Source organism: Salmo trutta, chromosome 15 (genome assembly GCF_901001165.1).
Source record: "Salmo trutta chromosome 15, fSalTru1.1, whole genome shotgun sequence".
Taxonomy (NCBI): Eukaryota; Metazoa; Chordata; class Actinopteri; order Salmoniformes; family Salmonidae; genus Salmo; species Salmo trutta.
Genome location: NC_042971.1, coordinates 18,088,926 through 18,112,547, shown reverse-complemented (window position 1 = coordinate 18,112,547; position 23,622 = coordinate 18,088,926). Strand labels below are relative to the sequence as shown.

Sequence of the window (23,622 nt, the reverse complement as noted above, 5' to 3'; positions counted from 1 at the left end):
TCATAGCGCTAACTGAGGAAACATTGACCTAACTCTCGGCTGACAGAAACCATAATATGAATTAGCTAATAGAAATGACCCTTATGAAAAAAGATTGCAGTCAGAGTGCAGTATGACTGCAGTACACTGCAGTATAACTGCAGTTAGAGTGTAGCATAACTGCAGTATGCTGCAAATACTGCATTCTTATACTGCATTACTGCAGTAATTTTGCAGTGTAACTGCAGTTAGAGTGCAGTATGTTTGTATTTTCGGGTCAACCAAAGATAAGAAGAGGAGACAAGATGAGTTTGGCCTGTTTGGTATGCATGTTGAAGGCGGTGTGTCATCTACATTCACTTCCCTTCATTCACTTCCGGAAGTTTACTTGAAAGATGAGTGAAACATCCCTCACCTCATTTTGTTAAAACATCTTTGGTCTGATAGATGTTTACATGACACCCATAATGCATTGGATAATGTCAACAGACATGGCGCCACACATAGCTGGCAAATAGCTTAGCATTAGCTCATCAAAAACAGTACAACCTTCAAAAAAGTATTTTACACACGTCATATGTGTCGATTACAATCTATGCAAGAATCAGAATATATGATTTATCATCAGAACTTGAAAACATATGAATAAAACAGTAAATACATTGTGCTCCATACATACATATACATACATACCTACCTACCTACCTACCTACCTACCTACCTACCTACATACATACATACGGTATGCTACAGTTGAAACGACAACACAATATACAGAAAATAAGGCACTTACTTTGATTGGAACGCACACATGTCCAAACTTAATATTTGTAAGGCAATGTGAGCGCCAGCCAGAAAATGTGCCGGAGGGAAAAGTTTGTGGTAGACTGCACAAATGTCTGCATACCTGATCTGGGGACACACTGGGGAGGTGCTTGGACGTTCATCAAAGAGAGAAGTTTGTCCAGTTCAGTAAAGCATCAAACATAAATTGTCCGCAACAGTCAAATGGGCTACTTCTATGTGAATTAATGAGGAGGGGGAACACACGTCAATTCAAAGTGTTGTTAGAGAATAAAACTTATTAGAAAATAGTTTCTAATTGACAAGTTGAAATATAGCCTATAGATAATTAGCAGGCAGTGTGTGTCTTGGTTTGAGGACAGGCTAACTGTCCTGTTGCGTAACAATCACATTTTGGAACAATAAGCGCATTCTGACATCAAGCGCATAAAAAGACTCATGCTGGGGCGACCGTTAAAGATATTTGGAACTCACCCGGGAAAAGGTTAAAGGCAGTCGCTCTTTAATACACCACAACCAGACTACATATGGTCCTGAGAGACCTCAATGTACAGTGCCGTGAAAAAGTAGTCTCCCCCTTTTTGATTTTCTCTATTTGTGCATATTTTTTATATTGAATGTTATCAGAACTTTAACTAAAACCTAATATTAAATAAAGGGAATCAGAGTGAACAAATAACACAGATGTGATACAAAAGTTATATAACACCCAATGCCCCTGTGTAAAAAAGTATTTGCCACCTTACACTCAATAACTGGTTGTGCCACCTTTAGCTGCAATGACTGCAACCAAACACGTATTGTGGTTGTTGATCAGTCTCTAACATCTCTGCAGAGGAATTTTGTTCCACTCTTCCATGCAGAACTGCTTTAACTCAGCGACGTGTTGGTTTTCGGCGTGAACTGCTAATTTCAGGTCAAGCCACAACATCTCAATCGGGTTTAGGTCTGTTAGACTAGGCCATTTCAAACTTTAAATGTGTTGCTTTTCAGCCATTCTGATGTACTGTAGACTTGCTTGTGTGTTTTGAATCATTGTCTTTCTACATGACCCAGCTGTGCTTCAGCTCATGGACAAATGTCCTGATATTCTCCTGTAGAATTCTCTGATACAGAGCATAATTTAATAATGGTAAGTTGTCCAGGTCCTGAGGCAGCAAAGCATCCCCAAACCATCACAATACCACCACCATGCTTGACCATTGGTATGAGGTTCTTACTATGGAATGCAGTGTTTGGTTTTCGCCAGAAAAGACAGGACCCTGGCCTTGTCAGTAGTAGAAGCAAAGGATTGTGGGATAGCTTCTTCAAAGTGCTGCATGCAGTCACTGAGACAGACGCTTATATTTTTAACCAATAACAGTCTAAGCCGGGGGTCTACTACGCTAAATAGAATTGTTTTAAGAAGGTCATACCAAGGATCATTTCTCTGTTTGATTTAGAATTTTAAGACCCCTTGAAGTATCCCCCCCCCCCCCCCCCCCCCCAAGAAATTGAAATTATTTTATGAAAAAGTATTTTTGGCCTTACTATTAGCCCATACAAACGCATTGAATAACACATTCACTACATGGAACAACAGATAGTCCCCCCAAAAATCAAAAGGAAGTTTGTTCCGAAGTGTCTGTCCTATATCTGAGAGATACAGTGCCTTTGGAAAGTATTCAGCTTGGATTGTGCTGAGTGCAGGGAAAGCGATCACGTGGCAGGCATTGGTAAGGGGAGAGAGCCATGGATTAGTGATGAAGGGGGTCGGGGTCAGGTCAGGTCACATTAAGGGAGAAAGAAAAGTTTATGGCCTGTATCACTTAGTTTCCTGCCTAGCAGTAAAGATACAATGTTTGTTCAGATATGTAGGAGAAGACTCAGCCTAGGAGAAAGGGTTAAATATAAGTGCTTGTGTGAAAATGTTTGTCTAATGCAGCTGTGTTGATCCTCTGGGAAGAATAAACTTGGTTTAAGCTTTCATAGTGTTCATCGAGTTTTTACCTAACACCCTTTACTCAGTATTTTGTTGAAACACCTTTGGCAGCGATTACAGCGTCAAGTCTTCTTGGGTATGACGCTACAAGCTTGGCACATCTGTATTTGGTGAGTTTCTCTAATTATTCTATGCAGATCCTCTCAAGCTTGGTCAGGTTGGATGTGGGGCGTTGCTACAACGCTATTTTCAGGTCTCTCCAGAGATGTTCGATCAGGGTTCAAGTCCGGGCTCTGGCTAGGCCACTCAAGGTAATTCAGAGACTTGTCCCGAAGCCAATCCTGTGCTCTGGAGCAGATTTTCATCAATGATTTCTCTGTACTTTGCTCAGTTCGTCTTTCCCTCGATCCTGACTAATCTCCCTGTCCCTGCAACTGAAAAACATCTCTACAGCATGATGCTGCCACCACCATGCTTCACTGTAAAGATTGTGCCAGGTTTCCTCCAGACGTGGCGCTTAGCATTCAGGCCAAAGAGTGCAATCTTAGTTTCATCAGAAAAGAGAATCTTGTTTCTCGTGGTCTGAGAGTCTTTAGGTGCCTTTTGGCAACCTCCAAGCGGGCCGTCATGTGATTTTTACTGAAGAGTGGCTTCCATCTGGCCACTCGACCATGAAGGCCTGATTGGTGGAGTGCTGCAGAGATGGTTGTCCTTCTGGAAGGTTCTCCAATCTCCACAGAGGAACTCTAGAACTCTATCAGAGTGACCATCGGGTTCTTGGTCACCTCACTGACCAAGGCCTTTCTCCTCCAATTGCTCAGTTTGGCCGGGCAGGCAGATCTAGGACGAGTCTTGGTGGTTCCAAACTTCTTATAATTTAAGAATGATGGAGGCCATTGTGTTCTTGGGGACCTTCAATGCTGCAAAAAAAAATTGGTACCCTTCCCCAGATCTATGCCTCGACACAATCCTGTCTCGGAGCTCTACAGACAATTCCTTCGACCTCATGGCTTGCTTTTTGCTCTGACATGCACTGTCAACTGTGGGACCTTATATAGACAGATGTGTGCCTTTCCAAATCATGTCCAATCAATTTAATTTACCAAAGGTGTACTCCAATAAAGTTGTAGAAACATCTCAAGGATGATCAGTAGAAATCGGATGCATCTGAGCTCAATTTCGAGTCTCATAGTAAAAGGTCTGCATACTTACGTTAATAAGGTTTTTGCAAAAATGTTTAAAAAACTGTTTTCTCTTTGTCATTATGGGGTATTGTGTGTAGAGGATTTAGTTTTTTAAATCCATTTTAGAATAAGGCTGTAATGTAACAAAATGTTGTAATTAATGTTGTAATTAACCCCTTATTTTAGGCACTAAACAAGTCTCCATATATACTTCCATTAACAATTTTCGCTAGTAAAGGGGGACCTTCAGATGAGTCTTGTGAGGTCTGTGGGTGTCCTAGAGCAAAACACTCGTAAGTCTCACCTTTCCACAAAGGGTTCATATTAGTATGTAGCCCAAACTGTTCGGATGCTACAGAGGATTTTATTAAAATAATGATTTTTGGGATGTCTCATGGTCTGACAAACACCGCTCTAGCTCTGTCACCTTTCACCGCAGATGCGGAAGTGCAATAAAAACTATTAGCTTAAAATGACAGATTTTTATGGGCATTTTAGGGGGTTAATAGGCAGGAAATATTGATAACCTCAACCCAGCAGGCCAAATACTTCTGTAGAGGGCTAGCACCGCATATGGAATGGAGACAGCTGAGTAATTACAGGAGCACTTACAATAATTGACCCCCTCGTAGATGAATGAGTGTAACGGCTTGTCTGTGGTGGAAAGAAGCGCAGGAAGCAGCGAACACGGTGTGGTAATTTTAATCAACCACAACGTTCAAAATTAAAGGGCTCCCAACAACAGGGAAAATTACAGCAAAACAAGCACAGTCGAACAAACTATAGTCGACACACAGAAAGACAATCCCGCACAATAGGAAGCGGGCCAGCTGAACTAAATAGCCCTCCTAATGACTAACTCAGGGCAGGTGAGAAAACATAAAAAAAGGGGAAAACAAAAGGGAATCGGTGGCAGCTAATAGGCCGGTGACGACGACCGCCGAGGGCCACCCGAGCAGGAGGGGGCGCCACCGTCGGTAGGACTCGTGACAGTACCCCCCCCCTGACGCGCGGCTCCTGCAGCGCGCCGACACCGGCCTCGAGGCCGACCCGGAGGACGAGGCGCAGGGCGATCCGGACGGAGGCGGTGGAACTCCTTCAACATGGATGGGTCCAAGACGTCCTCCGTCGGTACCCAGCACCTCTCCTCCGGACCGTACCCCTCCCAGTCCACGAGGTACTGCAGGCCCCCCGCCCGGCGTCTCGAGTCCAGAATGGCCCTTACGCTGTACGCCGGGGACCCCCCGATGTCCAGGGGGGGTGGAGGGACCTCCGGCACCTCATCTTCTTGTAGGGGACCAGCTACCACCGGCCTGAGGAGAGACACATGAAACGAGGGGTTAATACGGTAATAGGAAGGGAGTTGCAACCGATAACACACCTCGTTTATCCTCCTCAGGACTTTGAAGGGCCCCACACACTGCGGCCCCAGCTTCCGGCAGGGCACGCGGAGGGACAGGTTCCGGGTCGAGAGCCAGACCCTGTCACCCGGTGCGAACACCGGCGCCTCACTGCGGTGGCGGTCAGCACTCCTCTTCTGCCTGGCACTGGCCTCCTTCAGTGAGTCCTGTACTGCTCTCCAGGTCTCCTTGGAGTGCTGAACCCAGTCCTCCACCGCAGGAGCCTCGGTCTGGCTCTGGTGCCATGGGGCCAGGACCGGCTGGTACCCTAACACACACTGGAAGGGTGACATGTTAGTAGAGGAGTGGCGAAGTGAGTTCTGGGCTAACTCTGCCCAGGGAATATACCTCGCCCACTCCCCTGGCCGGTCCCGGCAATACGACCTCAGGAACCTGCCCACCTCCTGGTTCACCCTCTCCGCCTGCCCATTGCTCTCGGGGTGATAACCGGAGGTTAAACTGACCGAGACCCCCAGCCGCTCCATAAACGCCTTCCAGACCCTGGATGTGAACTGGGAACCCCGATCAGAGACAATATCCTCCGGCACCCCGTAGTGCCGGAAGACGTGGGTAAATAGGGCCTCCGCAGTCTGCAGGGCCGTAGGGAGACCGGGCAAAGGGAGGAGACGGCAGGACTTAGAAAACCGATCCACAACCACCAGGATCGCAGTGTTCCCCTGAGAGGAGGGAAGATCTGTCAGGAAGTCAATAGACAGGTGCGACCATGGTCGTTGCGGAACGGGGAGGGGCTGTAACTTCCCTCTCGGTAAATGCCTAGGAGCCTTACTCTGGGCACACACCGAACAGGAAGAGACATATGACCTCACGTCCTTAGCCAAGGTGGGCCACCAATACTTCCCCCTTAGGCTCCGCACTGTCCTTTCTACACCAGGATGACCCGCCGCAGGTAGCGTGTGCGCCCACCGAATCAACCGATCGCGAACATCGAGCGGCACATACATGCGCCCCTCGGGCACCTGCGTCGGCGCAGGTTCCAACACCAGTGCCCGCTCGATGTCCGCGTCCACCTCCCACACCACTGGTGCCACCAGCCTTGACGCTGGAATGATGGGAGTTGGATCGATGGGTCGGTCATCCGTGTCATACAGACGGGACAGCGCGTCGGCTTTAGTATTTAGGGAACCCGGTCTATATGAGATGGTAAACCTAAACCGGGCGAAGAACATGGCCCACCTTGCCTGACGTGGATTCAGTCTCCTCGCTGCCCGGATGTATTCCAGGTTTCGGTGGTCGGTCCAGATGAGAAAGGGGTGCTTAGCCCCCTCAAGCCAGTGTCGCCACACCCTCAAGGCTTTGACTACCGCTAGCAACTCCCTGTCCCCCACATCGTAATTACGCTCCGCCGAACTGAGCTTCCCTGAGAAGAAAGCACAGGGGCGAAGTTTCGGTGGCGCACCCGAGCGCTGTGATAGCACGGCACCCACCCCAGCCTCGGATGCGTCCACCTCTACTACGAACGCTAAAGACGGGTCCGGGTGCGCCAACACGGGCGCGTCGGTGAACAGTGTCTTCAACTTCTTGAAGGCTCTGTCCGCCTCCGTCGACCACCTCAAACGCGCCGGCCCCCCCTTCAGCAGTGAGGTAATGGGAGCCGCTACCTGGCCAAAACCCCGGATAAACCTCCGGTAGTAGTTGGCAAAGCCCAAGAACCGCTGCACTTCCTTCACCGTGGTTGGAGTCGGCCAATTACGCACGGCCTTAACGCGGTCACACTCCATCACCACCCCCGTGGTGGAAATGCGATAACCCAGAAAGGAGACGGCTCGTTTGAAAAACTCACACTTCTCAGCCTTAACGTATAGGTCATGCTCCAGCAGTCTACCAAGCACCTTGCGCACCAGGGACACATGCGCGGAGCGGGTGGCAGAATATATCAGAATGTCATCGATATAAACAATCACGCCCTGCCCGTGCAGGTCCCTGAGAATCTCGTCAACAAAGGATTGAAAGACGGCTGGAGCATTTTTCAACCCATACGGCATGACGAGGTACTCATAATGGCCTGATGTGGTACTAAAGGCGGTTTTCCACTCATCTCCCTTCTTGATACGCACCAGGTTATACGCGCTCCTGAGATCCAATTTTGTGAAGAGCTGTGCTCCGTGAAATGATTCCACCGCCGTAGCGATAAGAGGTAGTGGGTAACTAAACCCCACCGTGATCGCGTTTAGACCTCTATAATCAATGCACGGACGCAGACCTCCCTCCTTTTTCTTCACAAAAAAGAAACTCGAGGAAGCGGGTGAGATGGAGGGCCGAATGTACCCCTGTCCCAAGGATTCCGTGACGTATGTTTCCATAGCCACCGTCTCCTCTTGTGACAAGGGGTACACGTGACTCCTGGGAAGCGTAGCGTTAACCTGGAGATCTATCGCACAATCCCCTTGTCGATGAGGTGGTAATTTAGTCGCTCTCTTTTTACAAAAAGCGATCGCCAAATCGGCGTATTCAGGGGGAATGCGCACGGTGGACACCTGGTCTGGACTCTCCACCGACGTGGCACCTATGGAAACTCCTAGACACCTCCCTGAACACTCCTCCGACCACCCCTGGAGAACCCCCTGTTTCCATGAAATGAGGGGATTGTGACCAGCCAGCCAGGGGACCCCCAGCACCACCGGAAACGCAGGTGAATCAATAAGGAAAAAGTTAATGCTTTCCTTATGACTCCCCAGCGTTACCATGTCCAGCGGCACCGTAGACTCCCTGACTAGCCCTGACCCTAATGGTCGGCTATCTAAGGAGTGCACGGGGAAGGGGGAATCTATCGGCACCCGTGGAATGCCCAGCTTAATGGCAAGTCCACGGTCCATAAAGTTCCCAGCTGCGCCTGAATCGACTAGCGCCCTATGCTGGGAAGAGGGAAAAAAGTTAGAAAATAAAACAGGCAAAAACACATGACCAACAGGGGGTTCTGGGCGAGTCTGGTGCTGACTCACCTGAGGTGACCGAGAAGTGTTCTGCCTGCCTTCTCGACTCCCAGACTGGCTCCTCCAGCACCGGTCGGCCGTGTGTCCTCTCCGACCACAGCTGGTGCAGGAGAAGCCACCTCCTCCGGTGCCCCTTGACACGGCCCCCCCCCACCTCCATAGGGGTAGGGGCGGGGGTGCCCGGGGGTGGAACGGGCAGGACCCTCTCCGAACGCCCGCGGGCAGCCAGCAAATTGTCCAACCGTATGGACATATCAATCAGTTCGTCCAGGGACAGATTGGTGTCCCTACAGGCCAGCTCCCTGCGGACGTCCGCCCGGAGACCACACCTGTAGTGGTCTATGAGGGCCCTGTCATTCCACCCCGCTCCAGCAGCCAAGGTCCTAAACTCCAGCGCGAAGTCTTGAGCGCTCCTCGTCTCCTGCCTGAGGTGGAACAGCCGTTCACCCGCCGCTCTAACTTCGGGGGGGTGGTCGAAAACAGCCCGAAAGCGGCGGGTGAACTCTGGGTAGTGGTCCCTCGCCGAGTCCGGAGCGTTCCAGACCGCGTTAGCCCACTCCAGAGCTCGGCCCGTCAGGCAGGAAACGAGGGCACTCACGCTCTCCTCTCCTGTAGGAGCAGGCCTGACGGTGGCCAGGTACAGCTCTAACTGGAGAAGAAACCCCTTGCACCCAGCCGCCGTCCCATCGTACTCCCTCGGGAGTGCCAGGCGAAGCGCGCCAGCGCCAGACGTCGTAGGAGGAGGAGATGGTTGTATCGGGGGGGGTGTCGGTGGAGAGAGGATACCACTCCTCTCCCATCGGTCCATCCTCTCCATCACCTGGTCCATGGCGGATCCGATGCGATGCAGGACTGAAGTATTATGAAGGACACGTTCCTCCATCGAGGGTAGTGGAGTGCCCGCTGCTCCCGCTGATTCCATGCTCTTAGTGGTGCGGGATTCTGTAACGGCTTGTCTGTGGTGGAAAGAAGCGCAGGAAGCAGCGAACACGGTGTGGTAATTTTAATCAACCACAACGTACAAAATTAAAGGGCTCCCAACAACAGGGAAAATTACAGCAAAACAAGCACAGTCGAACAAACTATAGTCGACACACAGAAAGACAATCCCGCACAATAGGAAGCGGGCCAGCTGAACTAAATAGCCCTCCTAATGACTAACTCAGGGCAGGTGAGAAAACATAAAAAAAGGGAAAAACAAAAGGGAATCGGTGGCAGCTAATAGGCCGGTGACGACGACCGCCGAGCGCCACCCGAGCAGGAGGGGGCGCCACCGTCGGTAGGACTCGTGACAATGAGGTAACAGAAGGAGCAACCACAGCCATGATCTCCAAACAAAAAAGTTAAAGTCTGATGGTGGTGGATGTTATGTTTTGTATGTCACTTTAGTCTGTCAGTTCGTTTAACATCTCCTTGCCTTGATGTGAATTTCTACAAAACTCCAACAGATGAGTGTGTGTGTTTGTGGAAGTTGAGCACAAAATCGGAATCAACCAGATGCTACTTCCCTCGCATCCACCTCTCCTCTCTCCTTTAGGCCTATTCACTTAGAGCTGGTGGCACAATCAAACATTTAGATTGTCTGCAAAAAAAGGAAACGACAGGAAAAAGGTCACATGCTTGACATGCTGTAATTTTATGTGACAAGCTAAAGTGCTTTGCCACATTATGCGCTGATCTTTCAATGTTTAAAGCTGTTCCTTTATTATTCGTCACTCTCCAAACTTCCCCCATGGCCCCTAAAAACTGTTAAAAATGGGCCTGAAGTTCATATCAAATGCTATTAGTCACATACACAGATGTTAATGCGAGTGTAGCGAAGTGCTTGTGCTTCTAGTTCTATATGAGATGAAATGGTCAGTGTGGGTGGATCATTTCAGTTTGTCTGTGATGTGTATGCCAAGGAACTTAAAACTTTACACCTCCACTACTGTCCCTTCGATGTGGATAAGGGGGGTGCTCCCTCTCCTGTTTCCTGAAGTCCACGATTATCTTCTTTGTTTTGTTGACGTTGAGTGAGAGGTTGTTTTCCTGACACCACACTCCGAGTGCCCTCACCTCCTCCCTGTAGGCTGTCTCGTCATTGTTGGTAATCAAGCCCACAACTGTTGTGTCATCTGCAAACTTGATGATTGAGTTGGAGTCGTACATGGACACGCAGTCATGGGTGAACAGGGAGTACAGAAGGGCATGAGCACACACCCTTGTGGGGTGTGAGGATCAGCGAAGTGGAGATGTTGTTTCCTACCTTCACCACCTGGGGGCGGCCCTTCAGTCCAGGACCCAATTGCACAGGTCAGGGTTGAGACCCAGGGCCTCCAGCTTAATGATGAGCTTGGAGGGTTCTATGGTGTTGAATGCTGAGCTGTAGTCAATGAACAGCATTCTTACATAGGAATTCCTCTTGTCCAGATGGGATAGGGCAGTGTGCAGTGTAATGGCAATTGCATCGTCTGGACCTGTTGGGGTGGTATGCAAACTGAAGTGGGTCTAGGGTGGCAGGTAAGGTGGAGGTAATATGATCCTTGACTAGTTTCTCAAAGCACTTCATGATGACAGAAGTGAATGCTACGGGGCGGTAGTCATTTAGTTCAGTTATCATTGCCTTCTTGGGTACAGGAACAATGGTGGCCATCTTGAAGCATGTGGGGACAGCAGACTGGAATAGGGAGCGATTGAATATGTCCGTAAACACACCAGCCAGCTGGTCTGCGCATGCTCTGAGGACGCAGCTAGGGATTCCGTCTTGGCCAGCAGCCTTGCAAGGGTTAATACATTTAAATGTCTTACTCACGTCGGCCACGGAGAAGGAGAGGGGGTGGCTGCAGTCCTTGTTAGCTGGCCATGACGGTGACACTGTATTATCCTCAAAGCGGGCAAAGAAGGTGTTTAGTTTGTCTGGAAGCGAGACGTCGGTGTCCGTAATGTGGCTGGTTTTCTTTTTGTAGTCCGTGATTTCCTGTAGACCCTGCCACATACGTCTCGTGTCTAAGCCGTTGATTTGCAACTCCACTTTGTCCCTATATCGACATTTCGCTTGTTTGATTGCCTTGCGGAGGGAATAACTACACTGTTTAACTACACTGTTCGGCCATATTCCCAGTCCTCTTTCTATGGTTAAATGCAGTGGTTCACACTCTACAGTAGGCGCTGCATACGTATTGGCAGAAGTGAGTGTTGTACCCATCACCCCGCAGACGGAAACTCTGCGAGGTCCAAGTGACTTCAAATCTGGCTGGAGACGAAATAACAATTTATCGCTATGTCGCAGGGTACTTGGCGTAATGCAACACCAACCCACAATCTTTTTTAACAGAAGGCTGACCTGTCAAGCGAGGGGAAGAAATAAGGCGTCTCACCGGCAGGTAGCAGTGGGGCTGGGCCTTGGCTCTCAATTCGCCAAGGCTGTCCCCTTGGGCTAGCCCTAAACCGCGACGAGAGGCAATAGTCACTCATACTGTATGTAACATCAAGCCCTTAAAGTGTAATGAGTGCTGTATTTTAGAAGAGCCTAGAAGCTGTGTGAACGGCCTTACACATGGTGTGTGTGTGTGATTGATATATGCACTCTCAGGCAGGTTGTGTGTTTCATTATGCAGATACGGCACATGCCACAGCATTTGTATGCAGACTCACTACTAAGTTATTCATTGCCCTTCACTGAGACCAGTACTGTAAGTATACCTTAGGGATGGCATCAATCACATTGAATTTAAGGCTGGAAGATATACAGTTGAAGTCGGAAGTTTACATACACTTAGGTTGGAGTCATTAAAACTCGTTTTTCAACCATTCCACAAATTTCTTGTAAACAAACTATAGTTTTGGCAAGTCGGTAAGGACATCTACTTTGTGCATGACACAAGTCATTTTTCCAACAATTGTTTACAGACAGATTATTTCACTTATAATTCACTGTATCACATTTCCAGTAGGTCAGAAGTTTACATACACTAAATTGTCTGACTGTGCCTTTAAACAGCTTGGAAAATTCCAGAAAATTATGTCATGGCTTTAGAAGCTTCTGATAGGCTAATTGACATCATTTGAGTCAATTGGAGGTGTACGTGTGGATGTATTTCAAGGCCTACCTTCAAACTTAGTGCCTCTTTGCTTGACATCATGGGAAAATCAAAAGAAATCAACGAAGACCTCAGAAAAAATTGTAGACCACCTTAAGTATGGTTCATCCTTGGGAGCAATTTCCAAATGCCTGAAGGTACCACGTTCATCTGTCCAAACAATAGTGCGCAAGTATAAACACCATGGGACCACGCAGCCATGATACCGCTCAGGAAGGAGACGTGCTGTAAATTATGTGGATATATTGAAGTAACATCTGAAGACATCAGTCAGGAAGTTTAAGCTTGGTCGCAAATGGGTCTTCCAAATGGACAATGACCCCAAGCATACTTCCAAAGTTGTGGCAAAATGGCTTAAGGACAGCAAAGTCAAGGTACTGGAGTGGCCATCACAAAGCCCTGACCTCAATCCTATAGAAAATGTGTGGGCAGAACTGAAAAAACCTGTGTGAGCAAGGAGGCTTACAAACATGACTCAGTTACACCAGCTCTGTCAGGAGTAATGGGCCAAAATTCACCCAACTTATTGTGGGAAGGTTGTGGAAGGCTACCCGAAACGTTTGACCCAAGTTAAAGAATTTAAAGGCGATGCTACCAAATACTAATTGAGTATATGTAAACTTCTGACCCACTGGGAATGTGATGAAAGCGATAAAGCTGAAATAAATCGTTCTCTTGTCACGTCCTGACCAGTATAGAGTATATTTGGTTATTGTAGTTTGGTCAGGATGTGGCAGAGGGTAGTTGATGTATGTATTATGGGGTTTGTCACTGGTCTATGTCTGTGTTTCTATGTCTAGTTGATTGGGGTTGGACTCTCAATTGAAGGCAGGTGTGTTGAGTTGCCTTTGATTGGGAGTCCTATATAGTAGGGTGTGTTTGTCTTTGTTTTTCGTTGGGTAGTAGTTTGAGAGCACTGCTTTTTGTTAAGCCTGCTTTCACTGTTTCATGTCGTTAGTTTGTTTATTGTTTTCTTCCGTGGCGTTCGCATTATTTTATAAATAAATATGTTGAGCACGAAACCCGCTGCGCATTGGTCCCTTTCTCTCTACGACGACAAACGTGACAGAACTACCCACCATACCAGGACCAAGCAGCGGAGGATATCTGGCGAGGACCGGGGAACACGGCTGGTAAAGGAGCCCGAGAGGCAGCCCCAACACATTTTTTGGGGGGGGCACAAGGGCAGTTTGGCGGGGCGAGGATGGAGCACCAGGCCAGCTCCCCGTACCCATTTTAGGCAGAGACGAACTGGACAGGTCCCGTGCTTTGGGGTGATGGGTACGGTGGCGAGGCCGAGCATTTTCAGGCCAGTACGCGCAGTACCAGCGCCCCGCATGTGCCAGGGGAAAGTGGGCATCCAGCCATTAGGGGTGATGCCAGTCCTGCGCTCAAGACCGCCAGGGCGCCTCTACGGTCCAGTGTTTCCTGCTACACGCACGAGCCTTGAGGTGCGTCAGCCCAGTCTGACTCGGCCTGTTCCCGCTCCCCGCACTAGCCCTAAGGTGCGTGTGCCCAGACTGGCACATCCTGTACCAGCCCCACGCATCAGGCATCTAGTGCGTCAGCTCAGCCTTGCCAGTCTGGTGCCGCCAGAGCCGCCCGCCAGTCAGGAGCCGCCAGAGCCGCCCGCCAGTCAGGAGCCGCCAGAGCCGCCCGCCAGTCAGGAGCCGTCAGAGCCGCCCGCCAGTCAGGAGCCGCCAAAGCCCCCCGCCAGTCAGGAGCCGCCAGAGCCGCCCGCCAGTCAGGAGCCGCCAGAGCCGCCCGCCAGTCAGGAGCCGCCAGAGCCGCCCGCCAGTCAGGAGCCGCCAGAGCCGCCCGCCGGTCAGGAGCCGCCAGAGCCGCCCGCCGGTCAGGAGCCGCCAGAGCCGCCCGCCGGTCAGGATCTGCCAGAGCGGCCCGCCGTTCCGGATCTGCCAGAGCGGCCCGCCGTGCCGGATCTGCCAGAGCGGCCCGCCGTGCCGGATCTGCCAGAGCGGCCCGCCGTGCCGGATCTGCCAGAGCGGCCCGCCGTGCCGGATCTGCCAGAGCGGCCCGCCGTGCCGGATCTGCCAGAGCGGCCCGCCGTGCCGGATCTGCCAGAGTGGCCCGCCGTGCCGGGCGCAGCAAGGGTTGTCAGCCAGCCGGGCACAGTCATCGCCGCCCGCCAGCCGGGCGCAGCAAGGGTCGTCGGCCAGCCGGGCGCAGCCAGGGACACCCGCCAGCCGGGCGCAGCCAGGGTCGTCCGCCAGCCGGGCGCAGCAAGGGTCGCCCGCCAGCCGGGCGCAGCCAGAGACACCCGCCAGCCGGGCGCAGCCAGAGACACCCGCCAGCCAGTCGCGGCAAGAATCGCCCGCCAGTCGGGCGAGGTCAGGGGCGCCACTTAAGTGGACTACGTCAGGGATGGAGCGGAGTCCACGTCCCGCACCTGAGCCGCCTCCCATATAGGTGGGTTGGGGAGGGGGGGGTGTAGCACTGTACCGTCGTTGACGGCAGCCACCCTCCCTTCTCTCCCTTTTATGTTTAGGGGATTTTTTTTTTTTTTTCTGTGTTTTGTGTAGGTGCATTCCGGGGTCTGCACCTTTTTGGGGGGGGGGGGGGGGGGGGGTACTGTCACGTCCTGACCAGTATAGAGTATATTTGGTTATTGTAGTTTGGTCAGGACGTGGCAGAGGGTACTGGATGTATGTATTATGGGGTTTGTCACTGGTCTATGTCTGTGTTTCTATGTCTAGTTGATTGGGGTTGGACTCTCAATTGAAGGCAGGTGTGTTGAGTTGCCTTTGATTGGGAGTCCTATATAGTAGGGTGTTTGTCTTTGTTTTTCGTGGGTAGTTGTTTGAGAGCACTGCTTTTTGTTGAGCCTGCTTTCACTGTTTCATGTCGTTAGTTTGTTTCTTGTTTTCTTCCGTGGTGTTCGCATTATTTTATAAATAAATATGTTGAGCACGAAACCCGCTGCGCATTGGTCCCTTTCTCTCTTCATCGACAGTCGTGACATCTCTCTACTATTATTCTGACATTTCACATTCTTAAAATGAAGTCGTGATCATAACTGATCTAAGACAGGGAATTTTTACTTGACTTAAATGTCAGGAATTGTGAAAAACTGAGTTCAAATGTATTTGGCTAAGGTGTGTGTAAACTTCCAACTTCAACTGTATCAGTGTGCGGCTCACACAGTCAGTTAGTCATCAGTCAGTTAGTCGGCGTTCAACCCCTCATGTTTTGGGCCCACTGATGCATACTGAGGATACTTCACCCCAAATGATGGGGCGAACATAAATAATAATTAAATCTGAGCTCACAGCCGTAAGTTAGGCCCCTTCTCTTTTAGTTTTCTCTTTGAAGTCGCTGTGTTGTATTCCTCAGATCTGAGCATTTCTCTGTGGCAGAGCATGGGAGCACGGGCGATGTGTTGACTCGGGTGTGTGGGCAGGCTAGTCAGACAGGCAGCGTGACTTTGGACAGTTTGAAGGGTACGGGGCTCGATGTGTCCCACTGGGTCCTATGTGCTCCTATAATAAGACTGGAGAGGAGGCTGTGGGGAGGAGGGAATTTACTGGAGCACGACTCCCCTTAGGGCATCTTCAGAGGAACCAGCTCCTTTATCTCTGTCTCTCTCTGTCTCTCTCTCTCTGATGCTCTGCTTTGAGCTCTCACTCAGTGAAGTGGCTTGTTAATAATCGCAGATACACACAAACACACACAAACTCCCATACACATGTGTGCACACACACATGTACTGCACACACACACTCCTATTTTTTATATTTATTTTTTGTACTGGCCTCATCCAGACTGGGGAACAATACTAACAGCCCAGGCCAGAACATCATAGACCATACGGATTAGAGGTCGACCGATTATGATTTTTCAACGCCGATACCGATTATTGGAGGACCAAAAAGGCCACTACCGATTAATCGGCCGATTTTTATATATATATTTGTAATAATGACAATTACAACAATACTGAATGAACACTTTTATTTTAACTTAATATAATACATAAATAAAATCTATTTAGTCTCAAATAAATAATGAAACATGTTCAATTTGGTTTAAATAATACAAAAACAAAGTGTTACATTTTAGTCAGTTAGCAGACGCTCTCATCCAGAGCGACTTACAGTAGTGAATACATACATTTCATACATTTCATTTTCATTTCATGCATTTTTTTTGTACTGGCCCCCCGTGGGAATCGAACCCACAACCCTGGCGTTGCACACACCATGCTCTACCAACTAATATGGTCAAATCCGGAAACTAGCATTTCGAAAACAAACGTTTATTCTTTCAATGAAATATGGAACCGTTCCGTATTTTATGAAACGGGTGGCATCCCTAAGTCTAAATATTACTGTTACATTGCACAACCTTCCATGTTATGTCATAATTATGTAAAATTCTGGCAAATGAATTACATTCTTTGTTAGTAAGAAATGGTCTTCACACAGTTCGCAACGAGCTAGGTGGCCCAAACTGCTGCATATACGCTGACTCTGCATGCACAGAACGCAAGAGAAGTGACACAATTTCCCTAGTTAAAATAAATTCATGTTAGCAGGCAATATTAACTAAATATGCAGGTTTAAAAATATATACTTGTGTATTGATTTTAAGAAAGGCATTGATGTTTATGGTTAGGTACATTGGTGCAACGATAGTGCGTTTTTCGTGAATGCGCTTGTTAAATCATCACCCGTTTGGCGAAGAAGGCTGTGATTCGATGATAAATGAACAGGCACCGCATTGATTTTATGCAATGCAGGACACGCTAGATAAACTAGTAATATCATCAACCATGTGTAGTTAACTAGTGATTATGTTAAGATTGTTTGTTTTTTATAAGATAAGTTTAATGCTCGCTAGCAACTTACCTTGGCTCCTTGCTGCACTCGCATAACAAGTGGTCAGCCTACTACGCAGTCTCCTCGTGGAGTGTAATTGGCCATAATCGGCGTCCAAAATGCCGATTACCGATTGTTATGAACTTGAAATTGGCCCTAATTAATTGGCCATGCCAATTAATTGGTCGACCTCTAATACGGATGATCACAGTCCAAAGGACGAACAATTTAACGTTTAGGCTTTTATCCATAGCCCCATGGTCATTTTACCTTATACACTGTCAGCATATGTATACTGTGCTGCTGCTGGTAAGTTTCTAGTAAGCTAAAATCTCCTCTTGGATCCTCTCTCGTCTATCTTTCCACTTTGCATCTCTTCTATGAAGTTGTAACCTGCTTAAAGGGTAGGAAGCATAAGTACAAACACAGTGTGGTCAAAGACATAGTAACTTAGTTGTAGTCACGATCTGGTTACCTATAAGTACAAACAGAGTAATGTTTTGGGTTATTACATATTTATTAACTTCCGGATAGCTTCTAAACTACCCACAATGCACTATTTCTCAACATCATATGGGGAATCTACTCTGTGCTACTGAGTTCGTATGCTTGCTCGGTAGCTAGCGCAACGTTAGCCACTAGCCATGCTAGCATGTAATTACATTCCAGAAGTGTTAGCGAGATAAAATCCACCAATCAAGGGAGTGTGGAACAGAAGTGGCACGTGCAGCCATGCAGCATCCTAATGCTCTTCACGGATGTGTTATCTAGTGGGTACCCGTTTGCATGGCAGGCTCTAGTGCCTTCTTGCCGTGGGCTCTACACGAAAAATGAAATCAAACTTGTTTGCTCTAATCGTGCAGTACCTCATTTGTTCTGCTTTTTGTTTTGTCTTTTCGGCATGTTCTCTGTGAGTAGGCTAAACTTTGGTTTACTTTAATATACCTGTAAGCTAGCCTAGGTGTTGATAGCAACAACGGCATTCTTCGGGAATTCTGATCATTCTTATGTAATAACTCGAAAAAATGTAAAAGTGAAGTGTAACTTTGAATTGGGACTTTTGATGTGTATACTAATGCAAATCCATTTACATTTATGCTACCTATCCTTTAACCTTCTCTGTCATGTTTCTTTCTTCCACTGATGACCATGTATCTGAATGACACTCAAGCCAGAAAATGTTCCGAGAATGTTTACAGAACGTTATAAGGGAGTGTAATGTCATAGTATATTTCATTTAATCATTAAAAAAATCTGTTCATGGCACTTAATTCAGAATAACAGTTATTCAGTTATTTCAGAATTTCCCCTTCTGCTTGACTTCCATGTGTTTCACGCTCTGTGATGACATGTGTTTTCTATCAATAGCCGTCAACCATTGTATTCAGTCATATGAAAGGGAAGCCACAATTAATTCATTCACATCTTGAAAGAGATGTGCTTAACACAGAACAGCTCCAAAAAACTATATGAGCTCACGTCTATGTTTACGTACAACCGGCATCAGTTTGCATTGCTTCTGCCATAACCCACAAACATTAGTATTATGTATGAACCACAGCCAACACCGACCTCTTTTCCACAAAGCAATTAAGCATATGGAGAGAGAGAGAGAGAGAGATGCTTGCTGGGTCCCTGCTGAGTTCTCAGGTCCTCCCCTGCCAACTAACACGACATCAGAAAGTGCAAATGTTACGGATGTCACATTGCTTGCTTAGTGAGTACCACTTCCCACCGATTTGGCTCATTCCTGGCTCGAACTCAGGACCTCTGCTTTGCTAACACATGTGACTTCTACTGGATATTGGACATTGACTTTCCAGCATTTTCTAAAAGCAGGAGGCTAGTTAGCATGTTAGCTTGTGAGCAAAGACATTACTTTCACAAAGGGGTCCTGTTCTTACCTGCATGTCACCCCCGAGCTTCTGAGTGGCACTCAATTTAATCTAATTAGGCCCATATTGAGTAATCGTTAGAAAATTATCCTGTTGTCCTCTCTCTAGCTTCTTCTAATTACATACTGTATCTTAATTGCCGCCATCATGTCATGTATGGGAGGGAAGAGGGTTGGGCTAATCGGTTAGCGCTCTCTAAATAGCTTTTATGCTAGTGTCATGGAGAGCCCTAGACTTGGTCAGCCATGTGGATATATGAGGATATGTGAGAGTGGGCGATATGCAGAGGTGATATTGCTTTAGCGTTCCCGGGGTCGTGGCACACAGCTTGATTGGCTGTCGTGCCAATCAAGGTGAATGTGTAGCACATCGGGATGTGTAAAACTTTCTCCATAGCCTGAAGTTTCCTCACTTGCGGCAGCGAATAGCTAGCTTTTCGCGTGGCACAGACTGGTAAGATGCTTCAGGAGGGCATTCACGTGTGCTAACAAAGCCTCGGTATGAGCCGAATCAGGAGAAAGTGGGACTCGTTAAGCAAGCAGCGTGACATCCTTTACACATGGTGGGTATAAATCATTTATAGCATTAGCGGTGATCAGTGGATTATGTGGGTAATTATAAATAGGATGTGTGTGTGTGCGCGTGTGTGTGTGGACGTGTTTAACTATACTTGTGGGGACCAGAAATCCACACAATCGTAAACGAACAAATGCTATTTCTAGGACATTTAGGGTTAAGGTTAGAATTAGTTTTAGGGTTAGGAGCTAGGATTAGTTTTAGGGTTAGGAGCTAGGGTTAGTTTTAGGGTTAGGAGCTAGGGTTAAGGTTAGGGTACAGGTTAGGGTTGGGGTTAAGGAAAATAGGATTTTGAATGTGTAACGGCTGTCGTGTGTGGAGGACCAAGACGCAACAGGGAAGTGTATACTGATCTTCTTTTTAATACTGAAGAAGGTGAAACAAAATGAAACACGTATACAATTACGAAAACGACACTAACAGTTCTGTCAGGTGAAGAACACAAAACAGAATACAACTACCCACAATCCACAATACAAACACACCCCTAATTATAGGACCTTCAATCAGAGGCAACGATAGACAGCTGCCTCCAACTGAAGGCCCCAACACCAATTAACTAAACATAGAAATACAAATGACTAAACAGAACATAGAAATAAACTAACAGAACAATAACCAAAACCCTGGACTAATAAATCAAATACCCCTCTCTACATGGACACATACACACAACCACCCTGAACCACATAAAACAAATACCCCCTGCCACGTCCTGACCAAACTAAACACTAACAAATAACACCTTTACAGGTCAGAATGTGACAGAATGGGTCTGAATTGTATGTCCCCACAAGGTTAGCTGCACAAGACTGGGTGTGTGTGTGTGTGTGTGTGTGTGTGTGTGTGTGAGAGAGAGACTTGTGTAACCAATGTATAGTGAACCAGTCAGAGAGACGAGAGAAGCTAAGCTGTTGACTTGATTCAAAAGTGGTGGGAGTATTTGAAGAGTTTCATTTTGTAACGCCAAATATCCATTTTCAGAAAGTTGGTAAATTAGCTTTTATTGTTTCAAGAAATGTGTGTTTTTTCACTGTCTAATCATGGCATGGGGTTGTTCAATGACATACATATATTTGTTTAAAATCTATCACTTGATGGTTTCATTTCAGTGAGACAAATAATCATGTTTTTTTGCAAAACACTATATTTCCGCCTCTGAGAGAGAAAAAAGTAGTACTGCTAGGTTTTACAGTCATATGTAACAAATAACTACATTTTTAATAAAGAAATGTACAAATACATGTGTGACATCAATACAGTAATATCAGCTCTATATGTAAAACATTTACTTTTAACCTTTTAGTCATTTAGCAGATGCTCTTATCCAGAGCGACTAACAATAAGCACATTCGTGTTAAGATAGCTAGAAGAGACAACCACATATCACAGTCAAATACATAAGATACAAACGTTCCATTCCAGCTAAACAATGGATATGTAGCGTTTTCATACACATCTCAAATCTATGAATAAAAAAATCTGAGAACAGTAATATTTCACACACACATGAAATTACCCATAAGCTAACTTTTCTGATGAAAACACACAAATGGGAGACATTTGTGGACATAGTGTTTTGGAAATAAACTCTTAATTTAAAGGTACGCATACGGACACAGTGGCTGGATTTATGGACATGAATCAGCAAACATGAATTCCCAAAATGTGTATCAATAAAGCAAACGTTTGAGCTGTGCTAGACATTAAGGCCTGCGCGTTTATAGCATCTTATTCAATACGACTGCAATTATATTTTAACAAGCATGAAATTATGGACTTTTGTCAACAACAACAAAAATCTTGACCAGGCACTGTAAATAGTTTTTGATGGTTGTACAAAACATTAAGAACACTGGCTCTTTCCATGACAGACTGACCAGGTGATTGGATTGTGTATGTGTGCCATTCAGAGGGTGAATGGGCAAGACAAAATATATAAGTGCCTTTGAACGGGGCATGGTAGTAGGTGCCAGGCACTCCGGCTTGTGTCAAGAACTGCAACGCTGCTGTTTTTTTTTTAACGCTCAACAGTTTCCTGTGTGAATCAAAAATGGTCCACCACTCAAAGGACCTCCAGCTAACTTGACACAACTGTGGGAAGCATTGGAGTCAACATGGAACGCTTTTGACACCTTGTAGAGTCCATGCCCGGACTAATTTAGGCTGCTCTGAGGGGGGGTGCAACTCAATATTAGGAAAGTGTCTTAATGTTTTTTACACTCAGTGTATAATACTCATGTGACGTCAATATGAAATGTATAATATTAATCCCCCATACTGAGCCTTGCTGTTTCGAAACTTGTGAAAATTCTCCATGCTCTCTCACCATTATACTTTGTTTTTGTTTTCATCATCAGTCTGTGACTGACGATACACTGAATAATGCTCTAAATTCAAAATGCTTTATTGGCATGGCAAAAAAAGCATAAATATTTCTAACAAGTTCTCACAGAACCTAATGAAAATAGAATTATTCTCTCAACACTAAAGCATCTCAAATACTGTATATTGTCTAATGTGCCACAGAGACAAATTGGCTGTTGACAGACACTTTTTAGTGGTCTCACCTGTCTCTTTGAGTTGAAGTGATTTGCTTTATCTGCAATCAATTGGGATAGTCTGCGTCCCAAATGACACCCTATTCCCTACATAGGCCACTACTTGTGACTAGTGCACTACATAGGTAATAGAATGCCATTTGGGACGCAGGCGGAAGCTCAACAGAAAATCAGCCACTCAGGGACATTTCTGTTGTTCTTTCCTCATCGTTTCTTTTTCTGCCATCCATTGTGATGAGACTGATCTCAGTGTAAATCCCCCCTGATGCCATTTTAATGCCATCCTATCCATGCATTGTACAGTTAATCCAGACCAAGGTCCCAGATGTGTTGCATTGGCCATTGGTCTCTCATTGGAATGAGTGCCTTGTAAACAGGCTGCAAAAAGGTTTACAATGTATTTCAATGGAGAGATGTACACCTTAGTTGGATAGAGATATGCTGCAGGGTTGAGGTAGATTTCACAAAGGAGAGGGCAGTGAAAAGAACATTGATCACCTATTATGGATTATGCTTTTCTTGCAGAGGTGGTTCGCCCATCTATGATTGTGTGAGTAGTAACCTTGTTTGAGATTATCCTTCTTTGAGGAGTAACCTGTCTGAGACCTGAATACATGTGTGAGCAGCACCGCAGCTAATTTCTGGGCTTAAGCTCAGTGGGCTAATGTTATAATTGAGTTATGCAGGTTCGATTCCACTGTATCAAAGCACAACAAAGCTAACCTCTCCACATGCTGTGTGTATGAGGCAGTTAAGTCCATTCTACTTTGGGCTCATTATTACCCCCAATACCCTGGTGTGTGTGTGTGTGTGTTTGTGTGTGCATGTGGGAGTGCATCTGTGTATGTGTCTGTGCACCTGTGTGTGTGTACATGTACACTATATATACAAAAGCATGTTGACACCCCTTCACGTTAGTGGATTCGGCTATTTCAGCCACACCCGTTGCTGACAGGTGTATAAAATCGAGCACACAACCATGCAATCTCCATAGACCAACATTGGCAGTAGAATGGGCTTACTGAAGAGCTCAGTGACTTTCAACGTGGCACCATTATAGGATGCTACCTGTCCAACAAGTAAGTTAGTCAAATGTCTGCCCTGCTAGAGCTGCCCCGGTCAACTGTAAGTGCTAATATTGTGAAATTGTAACGTCTAGGAGCAACAACGGCTCAGCTTTGAAGTGGTAGGCCACACAAGCTAACAGAATGGGACCACCGAGTACTGAAGCGCGTAGCGCGTAAAAATGATCTGTCTTCAGTTGCAACCCTCACTACCGAGTTCCAAACTGCCTCTGGAAGCAACGTTAGCACAATATCTGTTTGTCGGGAGCTTCATGAAATGGGTTTCCATGGCCGAGCAGCCGCACACAAACGTAAGATCACCATGTGCAAGCCGTCAGTCGATTGGATTGGTGTGAAGCTCGCCGCCGTT

At 47.0% G+C, this 23,622-nt stretch overlaps 1 protein-coding gene across 2 annotated transcripts in view; it reads left to right on the top strand.

Annotated features, from left to right (window-relative positions):
* Positions 1–23,622, top strand: part of LOC115148586 (CXADR-like membrane protein) — a 134,199-nt gene that overhangs the window by 84,415 nt on the left and 26,162 nt on the right. The window lies entirely within an intron of this gene.